General features: G+C 35.2%; 1 long non-coding RNA gene across 1 annotated transcript; it reads left to right on the top strand.

Moving 5' to 3' along the window:
* The first annotated feature begins 2,497 nt into the window (after positions 1-2,497).
* On the top strand, positions 2,498-4,977 carry LOC136839786 (uncharacterized). The gene is made up of 3 exons (XR_010853462.1): positions 2,498-2,787; positions 2,994-3,072; positions 4,347-4,977. It is a non-coding gene; the product is annotated as an uncharacterized lncRNA (long non-coding RNA).
* The last annotated feature ends 3,196 nt before the right edge of the window (positions 4,978-8,173 follow it).

Below are 8,173 nucleotides of genomic sequence, written 5' to 3' on the forward strand. Positions count from 1 at the left end.
ATGTACAGAAAACTCGATAGCGTCGAAGAAGCTTCGGCGCATTTTTTACTTATTTATTATTTTAACGGGTAAATTTATAATATATCTGTTGATACCTTCGAACAGCATAAATTTCTTTATCATTATGAAAAGAGGAGACGAAATTCATCGAACATTCTCCGACTATTTTGAAAGCCCAGACCAAACAATCGCACGTGAGGCTACGAAAGAAAGAAACGAAAACATCTCCAATGTTATTTCACAAGAAAATGAATCGAGGAACGAAAGAGAAACGCCCAGACTGGAAGAGCTGCTTTTATTCCCCTCAAAAACGCGCCTCTGAAAACTGGAAAAATGGTTCCGGGAATTCGGTGGCTATTCCAGGGCCCTCCTCCAAGCATTCGAGGGTCCAAGGTAGTCTGTAAAAGCACTTGAGTGGTGGAGAATATGTTCAAGAGGAATGAACCAAAAGTGATTGGGTTTAGAAGGGCGTATTATCCTTCCGTTTAAATCCGCTTTTGTTTCAGCTGTAACCCCCCTTATTTATAGGTGTTTACTTCGGAGGTAGTTCTTCGATGGACGAATCGGTAGAGTTCTCGGCTAGCACTCTGCTAGGCCCGAGTTCGAGTCTCCGGCCGGCCAATAAAGAATTAGAGGAATATATTGCTGGTGATAGAAATTCATTTCTCGGTATAATGTGGTTCGGATTCCACAATAAGCTGTAGGTCCCGTTGCTAGGTAACCAATTGGTTCTTAGCCACGTAAAATAAGTCTAATCCTTCGGGCCAGCCCTAGGAGAGCTGTTAATCAGCTCAGTGGTTTGGTTAAACTAAGGTATACTTAACGTTACTCCGGAGGTCGTCAGGCTTTTTGATCATGACATAATGTTTCCGTTATGAATGTCTAGTGATTATATAGGAGATCGTGGAACACTAAAGGTGCGTTGTCGTGTCATTGAAAACCTTCTCATTTGATATAATGGAAATGAATGCAAATTAGGGGTCGCGAGGCTACAGGCGCTTCAGCTTCTGCATTGACAAAGCACCTTAGCGGGAACTGCATTTGTAACGGTGGTGACGATCTGTCCTCAAAGAAGTAAACGGTTTAGATTAATCTGCCTTATATATATATATATATATATATATATATATATATATATATATATATATATATATATATATATATATATATATATATATACATATATACAGTATAGGGAATATTGCAATTATAATAGGCCTGTTTATACATATATATATGTATATATATATATGTATACTATATAAACAGGCCTCAGCCTTATAATTGCAATATTCCCTCGCATCGGGATCGAACACAGAACTCTCACGAAAGTCTCAAACGAAGGTGAGACTCGAGTACTTGGTAGTACCTAGGGATTTACCCTGCAAGCAGCACACCATTGCATAATAGATGTTTTTAATGAAATCCCAACATAAAGTCTCAAACTGGTGAGCAGCTAAGTATTTTGGTGACCTACGAGACTTTTTGGTAGCCCCATTGCATTAGATGTTTTAATGAAATCCCAACATAACAGTGGCTCGGCTGATAGCAGCTAAGTATTTTATGACCTAGAGATTTATATTTATTTAGTATATATATATAGTATATATATATATATATATATATATATATATATATATTATATATATATATATATATATATATACATATACATATACATATATATCGCAGAATGAAACGTTTGTACGTGAACAAAAGGGAAAAGGAAAACGAAAAAAATCATTAGAAGTAATATTTTACACAAATGCCCAAACCGGAGCTTTTCAGTGCTTACTCAAAGGAGGCAGTTAAACCCTAGACCAAGGCTAGCTAACACAGCAGCCACAAATAGCAGCCTGGATATTTCAGTAATAAGAAAAAAATAACGATATAAACATCCTGCATAAAAACTCAGGTATCAGTTTCACAGCAATAATGCAAGAGGTAATTACGTTTAATTATAGTTATTTCATTTGTGAATCATATACCAGTGTAGCAAGTTTTATGTAATGCATCCAGTTATACTGTACACACACACACACACTACACAGTATATATATATATATATATATATATATATATATATATATATATATATATATATATATATATATATATATATATATTATATATGTTTATATATTTATATCTGTATATATGTATATGGATATATTTCATATATATCGTTATGACAAAATATCCACTCAAATTAAAAGTTAATTCATCAAAGTGATGAAAAGAAATATGCGATAGGCTTATGCTACAAATTATTTCGTGAGCTCCTAAAAGAAATTACGAATCACGTTCAAGAAATCTATTCATCATGTGCTCTATTTTAAACTGCCATGAAAGACAAGTAAAAGAAGGGAGTAGGAAATAAAATTGATACTAACAAACTTAGCGATTTCAAGGATATTCATAGACCGCATTCGGTCCTGTTCCAAGAAGCAAGACACTACTAAGTCTTTAGAGTCCTTGGCCAATGACAACACCATACATAGCTCGTGCTCTCACGTTTATTTGAACCGTCGTCCGTCGGATCTTCGACTCTAACTTCGTTCTGGGCGGTAGACGTTTAACAGGAGTTTGCTAAGTGATCCTTTTTATCCTCGGGGGTGGCGTATTCAATTCCTCCTTAATATATCGTAGCGTAATTGGTGCTGCCGCGAAGTTTTAACGAAAAAAAACCGTTTATCACGCGAGTACACTGCAGTTAGCGGGCGCTTGAGATTTCCATCGATTGTCACTTCGCTGGTCAAGTTAGAATAAACCCCGGGCTTCAACAAGGTAACAGTGGATCTGTACTGTATTATTGCTAATATTGTATATTTGTCCTGAGGATTTTCGAATCTTGTTGCGTGTTTAGTCTCGTAGAGATCTTTGGCAGTCATTATGACTATTTCTGTGGGCGTTTACCCATAATCTGACGCGAGTAAACGCCCAAAATATACAAGATTTAGTTAGGCACAGCTCTAAAGCTTTGTCTTTTCCAGGAAGTATTTGGTCGAGTTTGAATTTTGAGTTCCTGTCCTAATGGTAAAGCTTCACGCATGATGCTCTCTTAAGCAACGGGTATGTAGGAGGTATTTTTTTCCCGTTAAGTTTAGTTTTCTCACTTTTTGTAATTTTAAATTTGTAATAAATTTAATCTCATAATGTCATAAATTTAAGTTTTAAGTTTTTAAATTAAATTAACTTTTGTAATTTTTATTTGTAAATTTTTGTAATTTTTTAATTTGGTTTTTTAATTTGGTTATTTTTAATTTATTTTTTAATTTGGTTTTTTAATAAATTTTTATTTTCATTTAATTTTTTAAATTTTCATTTAATTTTTAAATTTTCATTTAATTTTTAAATTTTCATTTGATTTTTTAAATTTTCATTTGATTTTTTAAATTTTCACTTGATTTTTTAAATTTTCATTTGATTTTTTAAATTTTCATTTGATTTTTTAAATTTTCATTTGATTTTTTAAATTTTCACTTGATTTTTAAATGTTCATTTTTTGATTTTTGATTTTTGATTTTCATTTGATTTTTTAATTTTCATTTTATTTTTTAATTTTTTTCATTTTATTTTATTTTTTCATTTTATTTTTTCATTTATTTCATATAATTTTAGTTTGTACATGCTGTTCTTGAACTTATCCTCCACCCCTTTAGGGGCGGCACCCCTGAGGGGTGGGGGAGCCCCCCATGTTCTGCATAGTAGGTCGTATGACCTACTATGCAGGTTCTTGGGTGGTTTTGAATTTAACTAATCAAACTTTGCTTTCAGGTGGAAAGTATAGACATTATCTATTGCTTACTCGTCTTGTACGTTCAGATAGGTATTAGGTGTTTGTGCTTGGCTACTCCCACTCAAGTTTGCAAAACCTCCCTAAGGCTTGAGGAAATTAAGAATGCGTATGCCGTCAAATGGCAATTTTCAGCATTAAAAGTTAAATTTTTGTTCAGGTCTGGCGTCTTATTTTTTACTTTAGAATTTTAGCTTCCAGAAAATGGATTTATTTTGTGGTTGTCATTTAAGTTTTGGCCAATAATCAGAAAGGTTTGCCCGAATTTAAATTTTTAAGCTTAAAGTTGTTGTTAGACTTAACTGAACTTTCAGAGGATTCGGACTTGGTATTTCCTTTCTCGCAACCAAAAAATTTCTGGTTATAGGGGTTATAGGAAGCCCCCTAAATTTACGGGTCATTTACGGTAATAGGACTTGCTTACCCAAAAGCTAGTCTCTTGAAAATAATCAAAACCATGCAAAATTTAAACAGATTGTCCAGAGCTATTTTTCATTACGGAGAATCGCTTGTTTAACTTTCAACGTGTTCTCTCCTTTTCGTACGACAGTCTTGTCGCAGGCGAGGTGCGAGCGAAGTGGCTGGTACCGGTGCAGGTGGGCAGTTACTGACTTGACGTCTCGAGAGCTTGGCCGCCTTTGTCTTATTTCGGTATTGCATTGAAGTATCGATAATTACGACGTTGATGATCATCTTCGATGTAGTGTGTAATTGCCGTGATCTTCTAATGGTTTGAGTAGCCGCTTCAAGGTTATAAGAAGAGTTGGGCCTGTGGAAATATAAAGCACCGGTAGCGTTTTACGCTCTTATAACCGAAGAAACTTTGTCGAGTGGGAAGAGTTTGGTGACAGTTGATTACGAGGATTTCTGCACGTGCTACAGTCAGGTAGTAAATGCCCCCACCACGACTGGTGTACTGTCTGTCATTTGCTTTGCTTTACAAATGCTGAGAGAGCTCTCTTGAGGAGAGACTATTTTTCATACTGTGGAGATACTACAGGCTACATATGAAGATTGTTGGATCTGCCCTAAATTAAGCGTACTTTTCAAGACATAATTTCTTAGCGAGATACATACCTGCATGGTTTGGATGTTATCAAGAATCCAGGCCTTACTATTGTCACTTTCATGTGTATAACTGTTCAGTATTAGTACATTAATAATAAATTCATTAATATTTACTGTTTTTATCCATAAGCCTTTCTTGTACTGGGTTGTCCATGGAACATTGTGAACGGATGTTTTGTATAAAGAACTTGGTTACGTGATAAGACTAGTAACATGCGGAATTTTTTTGTCAGCAGATGGAATTAGTTTTTAGAAGTTTGTCAGTAACTCGTATCTATGAACTTTCAGTTCCTGTTAAGACAGAACGAAAGCAGTTGTTTTTAGTTGAGAGTATGGAAATTGTAAGTCATGGATATACAGTATTTGCATAGAATAATTGGAATCTCTACTTTGAGTGGTATGTGGCCAAGTTAAGTTTGTCCGGTATGTTGGTTAGTTTTGATACCATTAGGTTACCCATAGCAATACTGTTATGTTACTCATAAGCAGTGTATTTATGATGCTATCCACGAACATTGAGTTGGTATGTTACTCGAACGTAGGCGGTGAGTTACTCTGTGAACATAGGCACTGTTAGTTACCCTATGAACATAGGCACTGATTAGTCACTCTGTAAACATAGGCACTGAGTCACACTGTGAACATACATAAAAAATTTAGAAATATTGAAGTTGAGATACATGATTAAATTTGGGGTTTAACGCCGGTGAAAAGAATTTTAAGTTATACTTAAAAAAAATTTTTAATATTGAAGTTAAGGTACATGGTTAAATATAGGATTTAACGCAGGTAAAAAGAATAAGTTATAGATTATAAAAAAATCCTGAAATGAAGTTAAATTCTTGTTTATTGCGAGACGTTTTTAATGGGGACGGGGAGAGGGGAGGTCGTTTGGCAAACAAATTAGGCTTAATTACCATATTCTATTGTATTCTATCCATGAAACCAATTTAAAGACTAATAATTCTCAGGACTGGTTGTTTAGGATAGTAACTATTACGGATACCATTGGGTTTGTGAGTTGTGAATTTGACACCAAATAGGAGATAAATAAGCAAAATAGTAGAACTTAGTAATCAAAGACGTCTGGAGTATTTTAACAAGACTGCTGTTAGATATGGAAAGCTTCATGTAGATGTATCATATGAAATGGTATTTGTGTTAATGGGTCTCTTTAATTGCTATAGTTTTTGCTTCTTAGGGAAGTGAAAGTTGTAAAATACTGAGAAATTTGTAAATTAGTGAATGAAGTAAAATACAGGTTATAAAAATCTTAATGGTGCATATGCCCCATATTTTAAAAATGAATTCTCAATACGGTTTTTAATAAACTGCTTGATCTAGAACAGAATGGTTGTTGTAAAACGAATCTGAGACACTGGTACCAGCCACGACCAATAAGCATTGTAGGAAAAGAAGTAACCCTGAAATTATGGAGGTTACTTACCAGGATGATTGCCTTAATTTTTTGGACACATCCCGGGATGCTGCTGAGTCTGTTTTGACGCAAATAGTGCCTTCGTTTCATTGGGTCGTGCTATAAAGGCCAATAGATTTGCTGAGCCAGCTTCATCGTAACTGAACGTTGTTTGAGGGGAAAAGCCGGAAATGGAAAGAAAGAGTTGAGGAACTGGAATGGGAATATAGAATTTAGGCCAAAAGCCAAGCGCTGGGACCTATGAGGTCATTCAGCGCTGAAAGGGAAATCGACAGTAAGAAGGTTTGAAAAATGTGACGTGAGGAAAACCTCGTAGCTGCATTCTGAAACAACTCTTCAGGGATGCTTAGCATTATGCGTATTATAATGGCACTCGCTTTCTGTACTGATGGACAAAAGACTCCCACTTCTACAGTACTAGTGGCTTTCATCGTAATTTATCAGATTACGCAGTAAAGCCCTTTGGCCTACCCCTTCCTTTGCATTGCCTGACCTCCATATCTGTCTCTTGTGGCTTTGCTTTACTGCCCCTTTTGTGATTCCATCACTTATTTGCCTGTGATTTCAGTCCTTGTTTGCAATGGCAACGCCCTAGATCGAGGAAAATGTGGTAACAGAGGAATGGGTGTTGTTTAGGTTTTAGATGTAGTTTTCTTAGTGATTATGGTCAGCTCAGTGATTTGGTGCATAATGTTTGTTATATATAATATATATATATATATATATATATATATATATATATATATATATATATATATATATATATATATATATATATATATTGTGTGAAAACATTAACTGTTGAGGCTCTTTATTTAGGTTAGGTCAACGATCGCGAAACCAAAACCACGTAGGTAAGTTCGACGCGAGATCATTTTTAATAAAGATAATTGACACTAAGTCAGCCAGTTTCTCCTAACTCCACTTGCTCTTCACACACATTAAGAAAACTGTGTCTCTTCTAATGTTGTGAGCAGTCCGTACCTGAGCATCAAGGGATATGAATTATGGTGGCTAATTTGAATGGTCCACTGTAACTTGAAAATTTCATTCTTTCGAAAAACAAACCCTAAAAAGGCACCCCTCCAGAATACGAGCTTTCAGAAAAACTTAGTTTCACGGCTCTATCTTTTACTGATATTGCCCCACAGGTATGTTAGGTCCCTCGCCCACTCCCCGGCCACATCCCCTAAACGCCAAAAATCGATATCTGGATCTCCGGAACGGCTGAACAGATTTCGATGAAATTTGGCACGATTAGAGACCTTAGTGGGAAACCTGTAAAGCAAAAGTTTCACGTAGATCGGTTGAATATTTCCAGAGTTATAAAGGGCCAAAGTCGGTGCTTTTGTGTACTCCGGGTGGCTGGGCTTTACTAACCACGAACTACCGTGGCGCTTGATATACCCATATTCAGGGGTTTTCCTGAATGAATAATATAAAGATATTAACCTACAATAATGATGAAAGACAAATATATTTTTCCCCGAAAGCTACTAATTAGACTGAATACGTAAAAAAATGGAGTATTTATCAAAAGATAAATATGCTAACCTGAAAAATCTAACAAAAAGCATTACGTTTAATAAAATGCCCTCGAGAGCGGCTATTGCTGTCGAGAAAAAAATTATTTATACCAAATAATTTTTGGTTAAATGATAAATTCATAAACATCTAAAATATCAATAACGAACCATAATAAATTTAATAAAGGGTCTCACAAGAATTAGAGGTAGGGCTGATCTGTGAAATAATCCAATCAAATATTTTCTCTGCCATTGAAGTTTAATTTTATGAGAGAGAGAGAGAGAGAGAGAGAGAGAGAGAGAGAGAGAGAGAGAGAGAGAGAGAGAGAGAGAGAGAGAGAGAGA

Source organism: Macrobrachium rosenbergii, chromosome 6, assembly GCF_040412425.1.
Source record: "Macrobrachium rosenbergii isolate ZJJX-2024 chromosome 6, ASM4041242v1, whole genome shotgun sequence".
Classification (NCBI taxonomy): Eukaryota; Metazoa; Arthropoda; class Malacostraca; order Decapoda; family Palaemonidae; genus Macrobrachium; species Macrobrachium rosenbergii.